Source organism: Salminus brasiliensis, chromosome 2 (assembly GCF_030463535.1).
Source record: "Salminus brasiliensis chromosome 2, fSalBra1.hap2, whole genome shotgun sequence".
Taxonomy (NCBI): Eukaryota; Metazoa; Chordata; class Actinopteri; order Characiformes; family Bryconidae; genus Salminus; species Salminus brasiliensis.
In genome coordinates, this window is record NC_132879.1 from 53281657 (window position 1) to 53303532 (window position 21876).

Consider the following 21876-nt stretch of genomic DNA (forward strand, 5'->3'; position numbering starts at 1 on the left):
TCCATATCAAGTAGCACCCTTGTAGTACCTATGCTACATGTCCAAATGTTTGTGGACACCCTCTTTTAGGATAAACACAAATACGTTCATAAGAATGTTCCAAAATGCAGTTCTCCAAAAAAAAAAAAGATTTCTTCTTCCCTAAACATCTGACTCAGCTCCCGAAGACAGTCCACATGTTGTTGTTTAGGTTACCCTCCTTCCACTCCTGCTCTCTCTACACATGTAGGCTTATTAAGATGCCTCCGTCAGTTTCGGATAAAACAAGAATGATCACGCTTGTAGCATTTTGGTATCAGCCTGGTTCGTATGACGTGGTATCAGTTCTTATGTCATCCCTAACTGGCACCATGCCTAATGCAAGGCATGGGCTGGACACATACAAAGCCTCATACAAACTGTGTTCTCTGAAATGATGGTCGGTGCTCAATGGACGGAGTTGTTGGAAGTCTAATATCCTGACCTCACTAAGGCTCTTGACGCTGAATCCAATCAATCCTCACATCAGTGCTCCCCAGTCTAGTCGAAAGCCTTCTTCCTTGGACAGTAGAGACAGTTCCTCCAACAAACACCCTTTTCTAATACCCTTGATTTCAGAAGAAACGGTAAATGAGCAGGCGTCCCAATACTTTTGTCCAAACAGTGTATTTTTTAAGAGTGTGTTTTAGCATCAAGTTCTGAAACTTACAGGTCAAGCACAATCCATCTACACACAGACACACACACACACCAGCGAAGAAATCATGGTCTGAATTTGCAAAGGAACGGAGAGCAGTTACAGAAACGCCTGTGCTGTGTTTTCCAATTAAGGAAGCGGTGATAAAGCGGATTCTGAGAAGAAAAATGAAAGCTTATCACACTGTTTAATCAAAGCCGTTACTCAAGGCTCCAGTGGAGAAGGAGGTTTAAAATAGCATACAGTATATTTCGTTTTTTTATGTTTCACATTTCTAAATTTTTCAATTATATAGATAGAGGCAGAGAGAAAGAGGGAGAGAGAGAGACTATGGACAGTGAATGCTGTAATGTGTGGCTCTGAAGAGCAGCTGCATCTATAGCACTAAACAGCTTTAAGCAATCATTTCTGCTGCAGCGCCTAAACACCGGCGTGGCAGCGCTAATTCTGCCCACCCAACTGCCTCCCCAGCTATTGTGCTGGTACCCATCATACTCAATAGCATGATTAAATGTATGATCTGGAGTGTGTTGCATGCGTTGTTGTGTAATGTTGAGTGCAGCTTAGGGGTTGTTTACCTGCTAGGGCAAGCCATAATTATGTGCTTTTGAAAGGAAACATGTTCGAGAGAGAGAGATAGAGTGAGTGTGAGAGAGTGAGTGAGAGTGAGTGAGAGAGATAGAGAGAGAGAGAATTGAAAAAGTGCACCCAAAAAAACGTCCGACTTCACTCTTGATTGTCATCTGCATCACACTGCACTGCTTTTAAATATAATCACACAGCAGCTACAATTACTCTGAATTAAGGTCCGTCTGAAATCTGCAGAAATGCATCTAAATGAGGAGCTCGTCACCGTGGCGATTTTGCTGTGGGTTAAATATTGATTACTCTATAGAGGAAGGCGGTGATTGGACCGTACGGTGATTGTAGTACACACGAACGCAGGCTTCGGGGCAAAGACATCAGAGGAAATGTTAAAGACATATAGATTAGAGTAAAGCCAAATCCTGATTAGAACTAGACCACTCCATCATCATGTACAAAATTACCCACACTTCTGACCAGCAATCATCTGACCTGCGCTAATCCTGCTCCTTAAATGCACATCCCACTCACAAAAGCAGAGCCTCGCTCTCGTACCAACACCCTAATCTCCAAAATGCTCCTTCTGTAGCAGAACTTTTTTTCAAAATATGTCCAAATGTTTGCGGACACCCCTTCTAATGAATGCATTCAGCTTCTTTAAGATGCATCCATTGCTGAGATTGATGTGCAAATGCACACACACATCACTTGACTAGTCTCTGTAGAGAAGTACTGCCAATAGAATAGGACTCTCTGGAACAGATAAACTTATTAACCTATTGGCACCATGCTGCCTAATGCCAGGTGTGGGCTAGAGGGGTATAAAGCCCACCCCCCCCAGCATTGAGCTGTGGAGCAGTGGAAGAACTGTGTTCTCAGTAATGATGGTGCTCTGTACAGTGCTTTTAGGATGAGTCAGGTGAGGTGGTGACATTAACATTTGTGTGGCTGAATGCAATCAAATGCTCACAGCATTGCTCCAAAATCTAATAGAAAGCCTAGACAGTCCCTGGACAGTAGAGACAGTTACTCAAATTACTCAAATCAGGACCAGCTTTTTTTTAATCCTTTGATTAGAAAAATTAGAAGAATCATGAAATGAGCAGGTGTCCCAATACTTTTGTTCCTACATACAATACTTAAAATTCAGAGACCATTGGTTTCATTTCCAGTCAAACAATTTCAGTACTGTATTCAGAACCAATACTAAGTACTTCAGTAGTATGTCAGCGTCAGTATGTCAGAACATTTCCACACCTGTAAAGTCTTAACTTTGAAGGTCGAGCAATTTCTGCTTCTCGCCATCCGAATAATCCCAAATACATTCAATGCCATTGAGGTCTGGACATCTTTTTAGACCCACTGAGGTCACGAGAGTTGATCTTGATTTGGGTTTTCTCTGTTAAAGATGAAAGCTTTAAGCGCTGTTTAACTAATTGGGGTATCAATTTTGGTGGTCTACTAAGTGCACCAGGTGTCTAGGGGTCCCAATTTCTCTGTACTTCTTGAACTCCAGTTTTGAAACCCCTGTTTTTCTTTGGCTTTCTCCTTTCTTAAATGCCTAAACTCCTCAGATATATCTCATCAAAAATGACCAATACCGACCATTCTAACTGAAACTTGAAAAGTTGCATAAAAAGGTCAACTAACATCCAGTAATGTTTATTTTCTTTACTTAATTGTGCATAATATCTACTTGTCCGCACATTATTATATGTTCACACAGCGTAAAGGTCAGCTGGTACTTTGTGATGGTGTCTAATGGTCTAAAAATCAGCTAGGAGAGTGAAAATGAGGATATAAGGATATCTGTTTACACCAACCAGCTAAAACATTAAAGACTTAACACTGCATACTTCCCCCAAGTGCCTCCAAAACAGCTTTGACCCTTCAAGGCATGGACTCCCCTAGACTTCTATAAGCATCCTGCGCTAGCTGGAACCGAGACGTTAACTGCAGATCCTTTAAGTTCTGTAAGTTGTGAGGTGGGGCCCTTATGGATCACATCATAGAGCCCCGAGTGCCCATGAACCTGTCCTTCCTCGATCACTGATCACTGTGTCCTGTTCTAGAGATGCTTAGATCCACTTTGCCCATGTCAAAGTGCCTCAGATTCCCATGCTTGTCCATTTTTTTATCACCTTCAAGAGCTGACTGTTCACTGACTGATCCCAGGAGCCACTGAAACCAGATAATCAGTGCTATTCACGTTCTGTCAGTGGTTTTAATGTTATGGCTGATAGGTGTGGGTAAGTAAAACATGCTGGCTAATATTAGCTATACTACGAACAAGCCAGCTATATACTCTCTCATTTCTTTTCCCTCTCTGTCTGCACCCCCTCCCACCTCCTCCTCTGGGCAGAACGCTGGTACAGGATGGGGTCTAATAGACTCTATGGGGACCCAGCATTTAGCACTTCTGAAAACCGCAGGTCCCCTCTGTTTGCACGCTGTTTGAATACGGCTCCGTTAACAGCACCATCCACACGCCAGACGCACCATCTCCATCTCCACCAGCCTCCGGCCTGTTTGATCAGCGGCCATGTTGAACACGCTACCTTCCCTTTGTGTGTGTTCGCAGACTATTCATTGATACAGACAACATCCCAGGGTGTTGAGGGTAATCTCCAAGCAGTTCTTTTTAAAATAGTCCCTGCGCTGCTATGATGTGCTAAAATCATTACAATACATCAATATCATGGTATTTTCAGAACCAGTGTCAACAGTGCTCGTCCTCCACTGACTAAAAACATGGCATGTATTATTACTGTCATGTAAACAGACATTAACACTCATTGAGAGCTTGGTGATTAGTGATTGGGTCATCAGTACTGCTGGGTAGAATGTTGTTTACTGCCTGGTCAACACACTGCAAACTCGAAACAAAAGATTTCTGCACTTAGTATTCACAAAAAAGACAAAAGTATTGGGACACCTGCTCATTCATTGTTTCTTCCAAAATCAAGGGCATTAAAAAGAGTTTGTCCTGCTGTCCATTGAAGAAGGCTTTCTACTAGAGTTTGGATTGCATTGCTGTGAGGATTTCATTGTATTCAGAACAGAACCCACAGTCCCACACTTGTGGAGGCTAATGCTAATGCTAATACACACATGCTATAGAAACTCAAATCATACACAGCACATTCACCCACTATAAACCAGTTAATACACACCAGTAGACCAATAACTACTGATATCAGTCCAGAGTGTGTACCACCACTACACCCACCCACACACACACACAGGAAGTGGTTAGACTGCAGTGTTTTAAAGAAGCTGGGAGCTGATTGGTCAGGGAGGAGAGTCAGACTGAATTATAAGATATTAAATACTATAAAACAGTCATATTAGGAAAAGTCTCGACTAAAGTACATCAATCAGTCCAGAAAGTCTGACTTTAGTAACTGATACTAAAAATAAAGGAATTTCACTGCAACTATTAATAATTGATTTTAATCAGCAGCTGGATTATTATTTATACAAACACAAAGATCAAAATAACCTGATGGGGAGACCCCTATCTTCAAGTATTCCAGTGTTACATTTTTGCCTGGTTGCTTTTGTCTGGTTTGAGGAAAAGCCTCAGAACTGTGCAATAACAGAGCAACATGAGCTACGCAGCTGAACACTAGGCCACGTTAGCTGCAGTCGCCATCTCTTGGACCATCGGCAGTCAACAGTAGGCCCCTGATAGTCACGATACAACTTGCACACAGTGGCACTGAAGTGAGCTCTTGCGTCAGCGGCTGGAACTCTTCCGAGACTAAAATCGTTTTCCATTTCTCTCTGAATCAATGGCGAATACCTTCACATAAAGAAAGATTATTCCTGAAACAATTAGTCTCCTTCCCTTTGCTGTAGTGCAATTGATCCGGTGATAAACAAGAGATTTATGGCCATCGACCGCACAGAGGTTTTGCGGCTGCTTAGAGTTACAGATGAATGCTATCCAGGCGGCATCAGTGTGTGAGTGCAGGGTAAACAGAGAGCCTAAGCCGAGCCTGAGGCTTAGCATGACTACAGGCAGAAGATACTGAATTCTTATGAGCACCCATTCAGGCAGGAATACAGGCCGTCACGAGACAAGCTCCAGGGAATCTCCAGCGTTAGGCAGGGAACAGTTTTCTCTCATAAAGCACTACATTGTATAATGACATATGTCTATATACAGGCAGTCCTTGCCAAATGACAAATTATATATATTTTTATATTAATATCCAGCTACTAAATATTTCACTTAAGAGAACAATTTTTAATTATTTTATTAATTATTAATATTTTTTTATTTTATATTTATTTTTTATTTTGTGATTTTCTCACCATGCAAATTCCATGCAAATTTGTCTTAAATATCACTAAGGAAATAAAGTTCTACCACTAGATTCTAATGCTATGCCACTTAATACTCCAATACGACCAATCACCAGCTTCCTCCTGTCTCTAAAAGAACACAACTTACACTTCCTCTCCTTCCTCCCTACCACCGTCATTTAGGTCCTGCTCGGTGGCTCAGGGGCTTGGCTTTAACTTAACGACATTAACCGGAGTCTTTCTGGTAGAAATGGAAGCTTAGAGGAACTATGGAAGTAAGGGTGATATGTGGAAGACCATGAAAACTCTCAGACCAGCGCTGCTTAAACAATCATGGTCATTTACAGGACACTCACTGTTCATATGCCATTTTACATCACACCTATGCTCTCTGTGAACAAAGGAAATTAGAAAACTCCAGGTGACAGGAGATTTTTCTGAATGGAGGGAATCTGCTTTTAGCTACAGTGCATCAGCGAGCTGGAATTTATTACAGGAATCTCTAAAACTTGACCGTTTCAAACTCTTAATCTCTAACCACCCCCATGTAGCCTGCAGCTGTTTTTAGTTGAGTACTATAATCTATATTAGTTGTTTAATCTGATTTTTTATCATTCATTTGTAAAAAATATTATAAAATTGTTATATATTATTTATTATTTTCAGTTTTATTTGGTTGCCCTGTTTTATCATACAGTCCTTATCATATCTGTATTATTTTGTCCTAGTTTTACTTTCAGTTCATTGTTAAATGTGTGTCTAATTTGCATGTTATTTGTTTCTGCTATACATTTCCACCATTAATGCATTCTTATAACTTTCAATCTCTTCTGTATAATGCCCAGCTACATTGTAAACGAGGGTCACTCTCAATGTATCCCGAGTTTATTGGTTGATCTGCATGGAAGAGTCATTAAAGGACACCTTACCTCTGCCCTCACCACAAGAGTTAAAATCTAAATTCATGTGCAGCCAAAACAGCTCAGAACTACTGAGGCATGGACTCATGTACAAGAGCTCTGAAGACATCTAGTGAGTCCTGTAAGATGCGAGGTGGAGCTGCCATGGATCAAACGTCTTCCAGCATGGATGCTGGCAGGGCACATTATCCTGCTGAAAGAGACCATGAGTGGGTGTGCCAGGTCTGCAAAAGATGCTTTTCTAAGTAAGTGGCGCATATCAAACTGATGTACAGATGAATGCCCAGATCCAGAGTTTCCCTAGCAGAACACTGAGAGCATCACGTACCATCCACTGGCTTGGTTCTTCCTACAGGTCATTCTGACACCGTTGCTTCACCAGGTAAACGATGCAAATGTACTCTGCCGTCCGTGTAATGTAAGAAAAACGAGACTCACTGGACCAGACGACCTTCTTCCATAGCTCCAAGGTCCTGTTCCAACATTCATGTGCCCACTGTAGGCTTGACTGGTCTGGGGCTTAGCAGGCCATACAGTATGGTGGATACTCCCATTTAATAAATTACACACAGATTGAATTTGATTAGGATAAAATGGGGAAACTAAGGAGTTACTTTGAAATGACAAGCATTTTACACCTCAAGACAAGAAAAGTTGCTTTCTGGGTTTTCGTTTTGTGTGTGTGTGTATGAGTTTAAGAGAGAAGGAGAATGCTACATACACACACATACACACACACTAAGAGGTAAGGAACAATATCTAAATCATAACACTCATCACAAAGTCACTTCATCAACTTAGATTGGAGTTCTGAGAAAATAGCCTCAAATGATAGGTTTCCTTCAAGAGCACAGACGGAAATTCAATGGCATTAATCAGTCCAGTGCCTTCGGTAATTGTAATTTCTTCTGCACAGAATTCTGATATAAATAATATATAGTGTGTACACATATCATGATGTAATCAGCACTCTGAGGTGGAATACAAACAACTGTCTGCCTGGGGAAGGAGCAAATCAATAGCGAGATCTATAATTGATTTAGATTAAAATAAGTTGGTCGTCCATCTCCTGGGTAATTTGCTATTTATGACACTTACTGCGGGATTCAGAATAAATATATATATTTTTCCTGCGTGCAATATGAATGTGAAGGTAAGAAGAGGATCAAAAATAGTGCAGTCTAGGATGTATTATTATTTTTATCATGATTATTATGACTGAAATATTTAAAATATCGTTCAGCGTTATAGAACAGTAACGGCGTCTCTAATTCACACATTCTAAATCTGTGGCCAATTCTCGGCAGCGCCGCTCTCTACAGAACTGAATCCAATATGCACATTGCCTCCAAAATATCCCATAAAATCCTATTGCTGCACCTAATTGTTCAATATGAAGCCGGAGCATCAGAGGTAATTCAAATGTCTTTGTGCGATGAATATGTGCAGTCGTCCTCTTTTCCTATTCTAATTTAATGCCATCTGCGCGACATGATTGGCCCGGTGTTGCCATTGCTGCCAACTGAGGTCAGCACAACCATCAAGCGCTGTAATTGAGTAGTTAGTGGCAATTTCCCCCCTTAATTTCCATCTGCGAAACCCAGGCTTGGCATGGCAAATAGCACATTACACCGGCACAATGCTGCCGACAAGTAATAACATCATTTCCGCAGTTTGAAAACTTCCATGAACAAATGAGAAATCGGCGGCGTACATGGCATCTCGTTCATCCCTTTCCTTTACATACACACACACACACACACAGGCATGTGTGTACGAACACCAGAAAGCCCAGACTTGGTGCTACAGAATGAGCAGACAGTCTAATTAGCAGGTAATCATCTTCATGTACATGCACATCATTGCCATAACACGATCATCCAGCTATAATCTGTAGCAGATCGCTGTATAAACTTCGTATTGACTTGGACAAGCTTGGGGAGTTGGAGGCTGGCCCAGTACTGGGCATTCGTAATAGCCTGTACACAAAGCTCATAGAGGAGAGCAGGTAATGATAATAATGATAATAAGAATAATGCATTTTATTTATAACACATAATACATCTGAATCTAGTCTCAAATCTCTACACGGTAAAAGCATCACTATAAAAGATAAAAATCATATAAATCAGAAAAAAAGAAGAGTCTGCTAAAAAGAAATGCCGCCTTTTAAAACTCTCAATCATCTGTGGTGCCCTCAGATGATCAGAGAGGGCATTCCATAAAGGAGGGGCAGCAGAACAGAAGGCCTGGTCACCTATGCATGCTGAGTTCAGTAATGTCTGATAATATCTGAGTTTATTATTTGAATATATATCGTGCAAAGAACCTGACAGCTCCAAAATGTCAACTTTACAGGAACGTTAAATGGATGTCAGTGAAAAATAAATTTAATTAAAATTCATTTTGGAACGTTTCTATTGGTCCATTAAGTATGAAATTCAGCCCCGATGTAAAAAAAACTACTGCCAGATTCACTAACGTGAACAAATGAAAACGACAAGAAATGCATCCATGGTTTTTGCAGGACAGCAGCAATTCTTCAGCACATCTCTGCTACAGCATTAAAAGCAGCCATAACCTACATTTCAGTTATTTCACATATTTTATTTCCTCCTCTATTAACACTTGTGTCCTGTAGCAAAACAGACTGAATGTTTAAATGAGTATTTACAACTTTTTCATCCCAGAAAATAAAGCAGGCTGTTTCTTGCACTGTGCCTTTAAGACTGACATATGTAAATGATCTCTGCTCTGATTGACTTGTACTGTTCTGTTTGGCTTCCCTATATTATACCATATTCAGAAACCAGCCTGGGCTGGAGTACTCCTTCGTGAGTAGTACCTCTGAGTGAATGGACGGCGCTACACTGCTGTAGGCTGTGCCTTCTGCAGTCGCTGTGTCACTGTCATTGCGTGAAAAATGGCGTGTTAACTTCCTAACTTTTAAATAAAGTCAATATAAAAAGACGTCATTCCATTCGTCATTTTGGAGGATTTCTATTGGTTCCTTCATCATGAAATTTCCGACACAATAAAGAAGCACTGACAGATTTGAAGAATTGATATTTAAAAAGATATTTGCGTGACAGTGAATGAGCAGGCGCTGTAATTAATAGGAAGTCACGAGCACGCAACCTGCGCATCTTCGCTAAGTGCTGTAGTAACTTTTCCTATAGATGGGGTCCACAGTAACAGTAGACTGCCCACCCACTGAAACAGTCTGTTAAAGTGATGCAAACACAATTAATTTCATAACTGACAAAGATTTTAAAAATGATGACTAATGAATAGAGACAAATATGGAATCTGTTGTATGCAGTTATGTAATAACTGAAAGTTTGGGAGAAGGACCACGCCCAAACTCCTCCCCTCCATTTCTACACACTATAAAACCGCTCCTCTCCCTTCTCATTCTCGTGATGAAAACTTGCACCCCACCACCCAACGCCCCAGCTCCTCCTGATGATCCAATCATACTCAACCTCTACTTGGCAAGAGGGGTCTGGCTTTGGGTCCCGTCAGCTTGAACCCCCCCAGAACTCCAGCCCCAATTTCTCGCATTCTCCTCCTTGCTAGCGTGGTCCGCATTCGCCAAATGTTTCTTATGGATCTGTGAAAAAAAGGTGAAAAAATTAACCCTTAAAGCCTTGATATGAGGAAGATGTAGAGTTCTCTCTCTAAATTGGTGATTTTGGGCGTCTCTTAAATCGAACTAACCAACCGTGTGGATGCTGTACTGCCTGGTTAGCTCTCACTGTGAGCTGTATTACACTCAACAAAGCTCCTTTCAGACATGAATGTTAACCCAGAAACGTCCAAATCATTACTACCGGACATTACCCGGACTTTCACAGTTGCAAGTAAAGGATACGTTCGCTTTACTCTCCTTCAGGTCGTGACCCCCTGCTGCAAGCTTGATTTGAAGAAAATAGCTGCGTGGAAACGCTGATCAGACGTCCAGCTGAAATTCTAAAGGTTTCTAAGGTGATAAGAGCTAGGCCCATCAAGAGCTGGCTGTCCTTTGTTAGGACAATGGTAGATGGCTCCTTTGGTTCCTTTGTTTCTCTCTGTTGGGTGTTTACCTGGCTGGATAAACTCAGAGAGGTTGATTCTTTGTTGCGACAGTCTTTTTTATCACCTGTATAGCCACACCCATTTTTCTCTTCTGGTGTTAAACATGCATTGGGAGTTTCTGGTGGTGCTGTCACCTACTGGTGAGCAAGGGTCTCTACTTCCCCCGGAAGCTGAGAAAGACCAGTCTCCCTCCACCCATCCTCACCCTCTTCAATAGAGGGACGAAAGAGAGCATCCTGAGCATCTGCATCACTGCCTGGTTTGGGACCTGCACAGCCTCTGACCGCAAGACCCTCCAACGTATTGTGAGGACAGCTGAGAGGATCATCGGAATCTCTCTCCCCTCTGTCATGGACATTTACACCACCCGCTGCATCCGCAAAGCAACCAGCATTGTGGACGACTCCACCCACCCTTCACACAGACTGTTCTCCCTCCTGCCATCAGGATGAAGGTACCGCAGCATCCGGTCCAACACGACCAGACTCTGCAATAGCTTCTTCCCCCAAGCCATCAGACTTCTCAACTCAACTCAACTTCTGAACTTTTTTCTGTTCCATGCTCACACACACACACACACTCTCTCTCTCTCTCCAACCATTCACCCCAGATAATATGCACAAAGCATTTTGCACTAATAACTTTACTACCTCACTGGACTCAGTATTTATTGCACACTGCATAATTTGCACACTACCCCCAATTATTTATTACTCTCTGTCTGTACTGTGTTGTATTGTCTGTCTGCACTTGTATTGTGTTGCACTTGTGTTCTGTATGCACTGTGTCTGTGTTGCACCATGGTCCTGGAGGAACGTTGTTTCGTTTCACTGTGTACTCTGTATGTAGTTGAAACGACAACAAAACCCACTTGACTTGACTTGACTTGACTACCGAACATTATCTTGCCTGCCCAGCAGTACAGAGTTCTGGTAATGTCCGAGTGAGCCCATATATGAACAGAGCAGGTCATTTTCCAGGGAGAATTCACCGCAGGTCATGACGTACCTCGTGCAAGTGCTACACAGGCCTCGCCCCTTTCCTAAACCACACTGAACATTTCCTGTACGAGAGCTGTACGCCAAATGTGTGAAAGGCCGGAACTGCGGACAGTATCAGGACCTGATTCTCATGGGTTCCTATGTGCAACGGTTCAAGAAGAAGGTTAAGATAATGGGGGTGAACCCTATGACTGATACACACAATTCAGCCATAAACAAAACACGTGTGAGACAGAACTTCAGGGAGAGACTTCAGGGTGAAGCTCAAGGAAACTATGTCAGACTGCAGTGAAACTCGGCAGACGAGAATACGAGGACACGGCCAGGAGCGCACACGCTACCTCAACTTGTTTAACTACATAAAGAAGCCGTGGGACATTATACCCAGCGCTCTCCCCTGCACCTGAAAAGCAGATTTATGATTGTGTGATCCAGAGCCGGTGCAGGCCTGTGTATATTTTCTGCCAAAAAGGACAAGGTGGAGACGTAAACTAATGGTCCAATAGGCCCTAATGCTGCGACTTGATAAGTTTTAGCGACAGATTTACGGAGATCATAAAGCAACATCAGGGACGAAAAGGAGCGGAGATATGACACTGACTTCTGATGGATGGGTTATCGCATGTGGGGTTTTTATTCAGTGCAATGCCCGCATACACACACACACACTCCCACACAAAGGGCTCATCCTCACGTCTCACCGTGTGGAAAATGAATGCCTCATTCTCGCCTTAATGATCTCCCTCTGAACGGCGAAAGGGATGTTTTTAAGAAAATGTTATTTAAAATAATACATGGAGTACCGCCGACTTGAGACACGTTTTCCCCTCCTAACATAAATTAGATTTTTTTAAATGCTCACGAAAGGATGGAATCCTCCTCCCTTCCTTTTCCACCCTTTTTTTTTTTTTTTTACAATTTTGTAATTACTCTGATGCACTACATCAAAAGGAGAAGTAATAATAGTTGTAATTTAATCTATTCACACAAGTCATTTTCATAAACTCTGCCTCTCGCTGCTTAATGCACGTTTCATTCATTATTTATAATGCGCTGATGATGTGGTGATGACAATGCCATTGTTTTTTACTCTTAGCAATGATTCAGAGCCTTCATTATGGGCACGGCGGGCTGCGGATTATCAAGGGCAAACAAAAGATAATTAACGGCAGGAAGTGGGGCAGCGGAGCCCGGCTGGGCTCAGGAAGGAGCCCCACTCTCAAGGTTCACCGAGCGCAGGTCCTTTTAGCAGCCTTTGCTTCTGCAAGTCCTCAAACAGCATAATTAGTGAGGGCTCCCTGTTAGGAGGGGAATGCAATTTATTTTCACCTCCTCCTCCTCCTCCTCCCCTCCTAGTCCCATTCTCTCTCTTTCTCTTTACCTCCCTCTCTCTCGTCCCCCCTCCCTCACTCGGAGCAGATATTAACACTGCATGTGAGGTGTGATGATCTACAGATATAGAAGTATGGAACTTGGTCACATGAGAGAGCATTAAAGAGAAACAGATGTACAGGGGAAGAAGAGGTGTTTATTTGGAAAGATGTAGGTGAGTTAAAAATAAAGAGTTGGGAGCAGGACTGAGGAAACTGCAATACCAGGATACATAAACTGGAAATTAACTGAAAATCAGGCCTGTTTCTCCTTCTCTTTCACATGGAATGAATGGTAAGCTGAAGTTAGGCCTCTACGATGTGGACGTGTCCAAACTTTTGCTGCCAAGGACTGCAATTTACTGACCCCTGCAGATTAATCTTGTGCGATGGTCAGTACCTACCAAAAGTGCTCCAAGAAGGGACAACCACTGAAACAGCGGCAGGGTCATTGGCACCTCACCCACCTTACAACTTCCAGGACTTCCAGGAACTGCTGCTAACGCCTTGGTACCAAAACACTACAGGACGCCTTCAGAGGTCTTGTAGAGCCCATGTGTTGACGGGTCATAGCTGTTTTGGCAGACCTATAACGTATTAGGCAGGTGGTTTCAATGTTGTGGCTAATTACTGTACATTAATGTGCTTCAGAAGGGAAAAAAGAAAACATTACCGGATCGCACATGATGAACGCATTTAAACCACCCACACACACTAATCTAAGACTGGTCAGGGTGCTCACAGCAATTGCAAATGTGTGTTTGGGGTGTTTAATTTGCATACTGCAGATTCCTTTAATATCAGTATCTCAAAGGCATTGCTGCAATAACAATTAACAAATGATACATTGGGCAACCCTAACTGAAGTCTCCTCAGGGCACCCTTACCAAACAGACTGACATCAAAGACACAACTTAAATCCATCAACTTTAATTGTCTTTCATGGGTTAGCTAAAACTGCTAAGCTAATTAAATCCCCAAACAGGAATCACTGCACTGAAAAAAAAAAAAAAAAAAAAAAATATATATATATATATATATATATATATATATATATGTATATTTCTTTTTTTAATTAAATACACTAAATAGGAATGTCTTCATCATTTCCATACAAACATAATTCAGTTTACTTTACTTAATAATACTAATAGACTCAAAAGGACTTCACTTAAGTACTTCTGTTGGTGTTCAGTTTTTCATGGGTTAGCTAAAACTGCTAGGCTAATTAAATCCCCAAACAGACCAAAAAAAAAAAAAAAAATAATATATATATATATATATATATATATATATATATTATTTATTTATTTTATATGAATATTTTAATATGAATACTAATAGACTCAGAAGGACTTCATGTGCATGTGTGAATTCAGTAAATTCACTTCAGTACTTCTGTTGGTGTTCAGTCAGTCAGTGCAGAATTTACACAGCTTCACAAATGGATAACTCTACAGAAGTTGTAATCATGACTATCATATATATATATATATATATATATATATATATATATATATATATATATATATATATATATTTATTTATTTATTTTTTTTAATTTTTTTTGCTATTTCATTTTGTTAGAAGTAGCCTGTCTTGCCTTTAAGTCTTCCCTTCACACAGACTGTTCTCCCTCCTGCCATCAGGATGAAGGTACCGCAGCATCCCGTCCAACACGACCAGACTCTGCAATAGCTTCTTTCCCCAAGCCATCAGACTTCTCAACTCAACTCAACTTCTGAACTTTTTTCTGTTCCATGCTCACACACACACACACACTCTCTCTCTCCAACCAGCTCGTCTTGCCTTTAAGTCTTCCCTGTTTTCTGATTTCATATCGATGTCAATGCATTTGGAAAGTCTTCAGACTATTTCACCTTTTCACATTTAAGGTCTTGTGCTATATAAAAATATTTTATATAAATCTATATATTTATTTATTTTTAATTTCATTTATTAAAAAGGGAAATCTACAATATTGCACTGACATGCATATTCAGACCCTCTACTCTGTACTTAGTAGAAGCACAGCACTTACAGCCTCCAGTCTTCTTGGCTACGTTGCCACACGGTTTGCACCCCATTTTCAGCTCTTTTGGGTTCAAGTCAGGCCTCTGGCTGGGCCACTCAAGGACATACAGTACACAGAGTTGACCTTAATACACTCCTGTGTTGTCTTGGTTGTCTTGGCTTGTGATTGCGACCATTGTCTGGTTGGCAGGTGAACCTTCGGCCCAGTCTTAGGTCCCGAACACTCTGGATCAGGTTTTCATTAGGAACATCTCTGTACTTTACTCCTTTCAACTTTTCTTCAACCGCGGCCAGTTTGGCTGGAAAACACCCCCACAGCATGATGCTGCCACCACCATGCTTCACTGTAGAAATGGCATTGGCCAGGTGATGGGCAGTGGCTGATTTTCTCCAGACATGACGTTTAGAATTAAGGTGAAAAGACTCTTGTTTCTCACAGTCTGAGGTGTTTTCTTTGTGTCTTTTACTGAGGAGAAGCTTCTGTCTGGCCACTCTGCCCTAAAGCCCAGATCGGTGGAGTGCTACAGTGATGGTTGACCTTCTGGACGTTTCTCCTAATTGCACACGGGATCTTTGGAGCATAGCCAGAGTGACCATTTGATTCTTGTTGACCTCTCTTTCCAAGACTCTTCTCACCAGAATACTTAGTTTGGTGGGGTGGCCAGCTCTAGAAAGACTATTATGGAGGCCACTGTGCTCTTCGGAACAGTCAGTGCAGCAGGATGACTTGTATCCTTCTCCAGATCTGTGCCTCCTCACAGTCCAGTCTCTGAGCTCTACAGGCAGCTCTTTCCTCCATGGCTTGTTTTTTGCTCGGAAATGCATTGTCGGCTGTGAGACCTTATATAGACAGGTGTCTGTCTTTCCAAATCAACTGAGTGTAACACAGGAGAACTCCAATCAAGGTGTAGAAACATCTCAAAGATCTCAAACATCTCAGAAACACCTGGCTCTTTATATGGTCAGGAGAAATCCGAACGTGATAGGACCACAAAAAAAAACACACATGAATGCAAAGCCTCTTTGTAAACAGCCTCTGTGTAAAGCTAGTGTAATCCAGCATGGAGCTATGTAAGTAATCATGTCATTACATTCAAACAGCATTCACAATTTAACATCTGTGGGTCTAGGTGCTTTAAGTAGTAGTTGACAATGATAAATACTTGCTAAATATATTGTTGGCAGCTGGTAAAAAGACTATAACTAAAAAATGATGCAGCAGAATCCCCCAACAAGGGAGCAATGGTTGGAAATTGCCTACGAAATATGTAACAATTAAGGATGAGGGTTTTTGTATGTGAAAAATGGACTCTCACTTTAACAGAGACTATATGAAATGTAATTAAAGCACTATATAACAAAACAAAGCTCCATGTTACTTGCAAAATGTCCTGGTGTGCACCGTAGTACTATGTTGGACCTATGTTTTCTTTGTAAAACTTAAAAAAATATATATCTGTGGGTCTGTGGGTCACTGCCTTTGTGTTCTTGAGTTGGTAGGCCCAACTACTTACGTTTCTGCAAGCAAGCTGTATGTCTTTCACACTTCCAATAGTTTGTTGTTGCTTATTGCCGCAAAAAGGCATCAATATTAATACACTTAAATATATAAAAACAAATACAACATTCAAAAGAATGAACTGCCCTGTTTAAAGCCCTTCAGTAGGCCTAGTGTTAATATCACACTAAAGGACAACTACATTAAAACTCTCTGAAAAGAAGAAGAAGAAGCTCATTATTATTTCCTCCTCTTCTAGGCGATACTTCACCACCTCTACTTTACTTCCTCTCCTAGACAAAGTGTCTCAGAGGCAGTGTAAGTGATAGCTGACAAAAGCACTGAAATACATGTGAATAGGAGCAGATACTGACAGCTGTCACATCTTACAGCACACATATCTCCCTCTCACCGCTCACACACATCTCCCATCTCTCCATATAATGGCCTGCGCTAGATACATGTAAGAGGAAAATGCCACTGAGCACTATATGCCTGAACAGACAGGGCTTTGCGGGCGCGCATATAATGGGAAGTAAGCGTGTGCGCGTATGCGCGCCAGTGCATGTGTGAGCAAACACATGTGGGGTTGCATCCCATCCCAGTCCCAGCCTGTGTTTCTTTTTTTTCCCCTTATTCCCCTGAAAAACACACACAACGTGTCGGAACGGCGCGAGGACTCAAAACACAAGCAAATACAACTGGAAGCCAAGGGTGTCTTGAAAGCCTGGCTAGGGCTCTATATACGCGTGTGCATGTGTGAGGCGCAGAGGAAAAGTACCCAAGGACCTGTAGCAGGCTTGACTGGCACTGCAGCAAAGAAGAAACTGCCTTCAGTCTGACTACTAAGAGCCCGGGCAGGATTTTTATTAAGGAGTAAGGACAGCATTCATTTTTAAAACCTCCTCAATAAAATATCATACAGTCGTTACATATTCCTCAGTATTATAATGATATGAATATTTAAATTTAAATGCATTCCAAGCACGGGTCTCTTCTTCAGTAAGGCATCAGATCTCATTTTCTACTTAAGCTCCTCGGTCATGTTTATGCATATCCACATGCATGATACATCTCGCCTTTTTTTTTAAAGCCTCTTAATGCAACCCTGATAATTTTGCTTGACTTTAATGGGAAATGACTCTTCATTGGTGAGATTTTTTTTTTTTGTTCTCCCCCTCTTCATTCGCTGACAAAACAGGAGGATATGATCAAATGGCCCTTTCATGAAGAACAGAGTGTTGTTGGAAACTTGGAAACACACACTTTGTTGTGCTTGGAGAATAAAAAAAACTCAAATCACAAAAACAGGATCATTACCACGCTCCTCCGTCTGGCGCGCTGCCGATACAGTCCGGTACAATGGATTTCCATATAGATGTGGGTAGAAAAAAAGCCATACGTCGAGGCGCAACTCAAAGAGCAGCTATTGCACGGCATTAGCCCAAAAGTGGTAATTGAAAAGATAGGAGAGAAGAGGATGTAAATGAATTCTAAGGCAGAGAATATCAGCCTAAGTAGTCGACGTGAAGTGTGTGCATATCATTACATGCTTGTTGGAAGCCGGTTCTCTCGTAAGGCGATGACAGGCCCGAGTGGAACCACACTCCTCTGATCTCTCGACTTCCTGACAAGATGTTGTCATTTTATTTTTTGATGGGCTGAAAGACACTGGAGGATCGAGGAGCGTTTGACATACACTAGATGACTCAGTTTAACTCAGCCAATGTTTAATTGAAGCATGCATGAAGAGAAAAAAAAAATCGGAATCAATCCCACAGCCATTTTCTGTTTCTACCCTTTCAGAACCTCTACAGAGTCTTCAATCTGACTGAAGGTAAGACGAGTCAATAACTCCCCCCCCCACCATCACCCTCCTTCTCCATCTTAAGAGCGAGTGTACTGGGAGCACTTTGACTTAATGAAACTTTTTTTTTTTTAACCAAAAATAAAACTTAAAAAAGTGAGAGTCCTGCACGCAGTGAAATCTCTCAGACAACGTGTCATCAATGTGACAAAAGCAGAGAATTGCACTGAAAGGAATCTGCTTCATGCTTCTCAGGAAGTTGAGATCATCAGGAGAAGTTTATTAGAGTTCCTGTAATTCTGCTGTCATACGTGCGTAAAGATAAGAGTTAAAAACGCATGACCATGGTTCTTGGCTTGGCTTGAGATGGTCCCCCTTGTTCCACCACAACAACAGATCTGACCATTCGAAGCATGGACTCCACAAAACCTCTGGAGGTGTCCTGCTGAGGTATCTGGCAGCAAGACCAACAGTAGCAGCAGATCCTTTAAGTCCTGTCTGTTGTGAGGTGGGGTCTCCATGACCATCAATAAGCCAAAGGTGTCCTTGACTCTGTTGCTGGTTCACCGGTTGTCCTTTCTCAGAGCACTTTTGGTATACCATTTCTTTGGAGATGTTCTGACCCGGTCGTCTAGCCATGACAGTTTGGTTTCTTGTCAAAGTTTCTGAGAGTCTTATGCTTGCTCATTTTCCCCCTACTTTTAACAACTGCTCCAACTTTCAAGAGCTGACTGTTCACTTGCTGCCTAATATAGCACTGCAACGGTCAGTGTTGCTAATGTTATGGCTGAGTCCAATTAATCTGATTTATTCATGGAACAGAAAAGTCTAAAATCAGCCAAGCCAAACTCTTAATTTATTAACTTCAAAAATTGAACGGATTTGGGGGCTTCGAGTGGTCCGGTGGACTAAGATGTTGCCACTCTGATCTGATGGTCGCTGGTTCAAATTATGGGTCAGCAGCCAGAGCCCCAGAGGGCACAATTGGCCTTGCTCTCTCAGGGGCTGGTTGACGCTACGTCCTCTCCACATCACTCCTAGAACGGTGTTGGTCAGCACAGGTGTCTCTTAGCTGTTGTATCGGAGCTGGGGAACCTCGTTCACGCTCCTAGCATTGGGGACATTGCCAATGAGGGGGGAGTTCACACAAATGGAGATTTTAATTTAATTTGTATTTTAATGTATTTATATATAAAATACAACAAAAAATTAGTTACAGTGGTTTTATCCTCTGCATAACACACCATTTTAAAGTACTACTGAAGTGTTTAAAACCTGGACCACAGCCCATGGAATGATACCACATTAAAAGTGGTTCCGGTTACTTAATGACCCACAGTTTTCATGGGCTAAATGGTAAATCTAGGCCAAACAAGTGAAGATCCGGATGCATTTTGAGCAGGTTTACCCTTTTTTTTTTTAAGGTGCACGTATTTGTCACTGTACAACAAAATGTATCCTCTGCATTTAACCCATCTGTGGTCGTGAACACACACACACACACACACTAGTGAACTAGGGGCAGTGAGTACACACACACACCCCCAGAGCGGTGGGCAGCCAACTCCAGCAAAGTTGGGTTACAGAGAGGGTAAAGGGCCTTGCTCAAGGGCCCAACAGTGGCAGCTTGCTGAGCCCAGGTATCGAACCCACAACCCTGTCATCAATAGCCCAGTGCTCTAACTGCTGAGCCACCACTGCCCCAGAGAATCAGGGATGAGCGCTAACGCAGTCCCCCACTACCAAACATTGCAGTCGAGAGTTCCACATTTGGGGAATTCGCAGGGGTCAGCACAACTGGAGTGCAATAGCTGAGCCATACCCTGGGTGAACCACCTTCTTGATAATGGTCTCCCCTGCCAGGTAAGTATGGCCATGTTTGTGTAGATATGAGTTGTATGTGAGTTTATGTTTATGTGAGTTGTGTGAGTTGAGTGACAGTCTAAATCCAGTGTTGTTTAGCAATATTAGCATAGCATCTCTCGATCTAAAGTAAAGAAGCAACTTCAGATCCCATACCATGTCTTTGGCTGACTGGAGGCATCTGATGTCTGAAGTCATAATCTGATTTTTCTTGGCAAACTATTTAAAAGGGTGGTTGGGTGTGTGTGTGTGTGTGTGTGTGTGTGTGCGGTGGGGGTAATACTAAAGCTTTACAAAGAGCCCTTAAAGTGTGTTGTTGTGGTTGGGTTGGTGTGGTTATTGTGTACTTTTGTGTGTATTGTCATATTGTTATATCAGTGTCTATGATTTTTGCATTTTTTTGTTGTCTTTTCTATGATATTTTGTTTAGGCCATATCATTAATTCAGTGTAAATGGGTGGAGCTATACTGCTGTAGGCTAAACAGATGTATACACATGTAAATGGGCTAGTTGGTGTGACGTCACAAAAGCGATGGATACAAAATGATTATTATTACAGCTTGGTTTTTTTTATATGGACTGTATGTTTTTTTTTCCCTTTTTGTTTTTTCTTCTTTAAATTGACCCTTTAAGACCAATAGCTGATTATTAAGTCTAAGATTTAAGGGAATAATCTGCCATTTTTCACCAAAACCTGATCTGCTTCATCAAAAAACCCACAGTCCACTAAAGCACCTGCCTACCAGCTTCTATTATAGGATTACAGAGTTTCAATATTTGCTATTACAGGCCCAGAAACGAAGCGTTGCTTAAAAGGTTAAGAAACACTGGAAAACAGTCCCTCTACCTCGAGTAGATGAGCATAAAGCTTCAGTAGGTGGGTCGTTTGGGGAGAGGGAATCGATTTCAGCCTCTTGACCTCCCGACCTCGTGGCTGGGAGTAGGCTGGGCGTGTGGCGCTGGTGCAGTGCCAACACTGACTTTGATGCCGGGGGTGGTGTGTGTGTGGGAGTGAGCGAGGGGTGAAGCGGGTAAATGGCGAGAGCACGGTCTCCTCAGATAAAATGGAGACAGTTGCCGGCACTTGGCATTTCCAGTGCTGACAGGCCGGCTTGTTTGTTCACTCTAACGAGCACTCGGACTCCATTAATGAGCGGACTGAATCCATTATCATCATCATTTCAAAAGGAAGCCCACAGCTAAACAGCTCCCTGCATTAGCAGGCGTTGCCCTTGTTGTTCCATTTGATCAGCGGTGGCAGCGGGAATTCACCCCTCTCCGCCCCTCTGTGCACACACACCCGCACACACACACAGACACACATAGAGAAACATACAAAACCTCCCCACACACACACACACACACATACTGGAAGCCCCTTTCTGCCTTCATATTACCAAGAATTTATGGAGGGAAAATTAACTAGTGAGCAGAAGTCAGGGACGCCATGACCCTGCTAAGAGCTGCACACTGTAATGACTTGGAGTCACATGCACGCATGCACACACACTGAAAAAGAGACGGCAGCCGAGGAAGAGGAGGAGCAGAACACTTCTTTTGTACTTCATAAACAATCTGAGGCGATACATGAGAGCATTCCATCTCCCTGCCACCTTTTTCGAAGGGACATCAAAGGCCCAATTAAGGCCCTGTGTGCAAATGGCGCATGTGGCTCCTGCTCTGGAGAGCTGTCATAAGACGCTGTGTGTGTGTGTGTGTGTGTATGTGAGTAT

The 21876-nt window shown here is 42.1% G+C and overlaps 1 non-coding gene across 1 annotated transcript; it reads right to left on the bottom strand.

Annotated features, from left to right (window-relative positions):
* Nucleotides 1–19990: 19990 nt before the first annotated feature.
* LOC140550371 (U1 spliceosomal RNA) lies at nt 19991–20150 on the bottom strand. The gene has a single exon (XR_011979076.1). It is a non-coding gene; the product is annotated as a U1 spliceosomal RNA (small nuclear RNA).
* Nucleotides 20151–21876: the final 1726 nt, after the last annotated feature.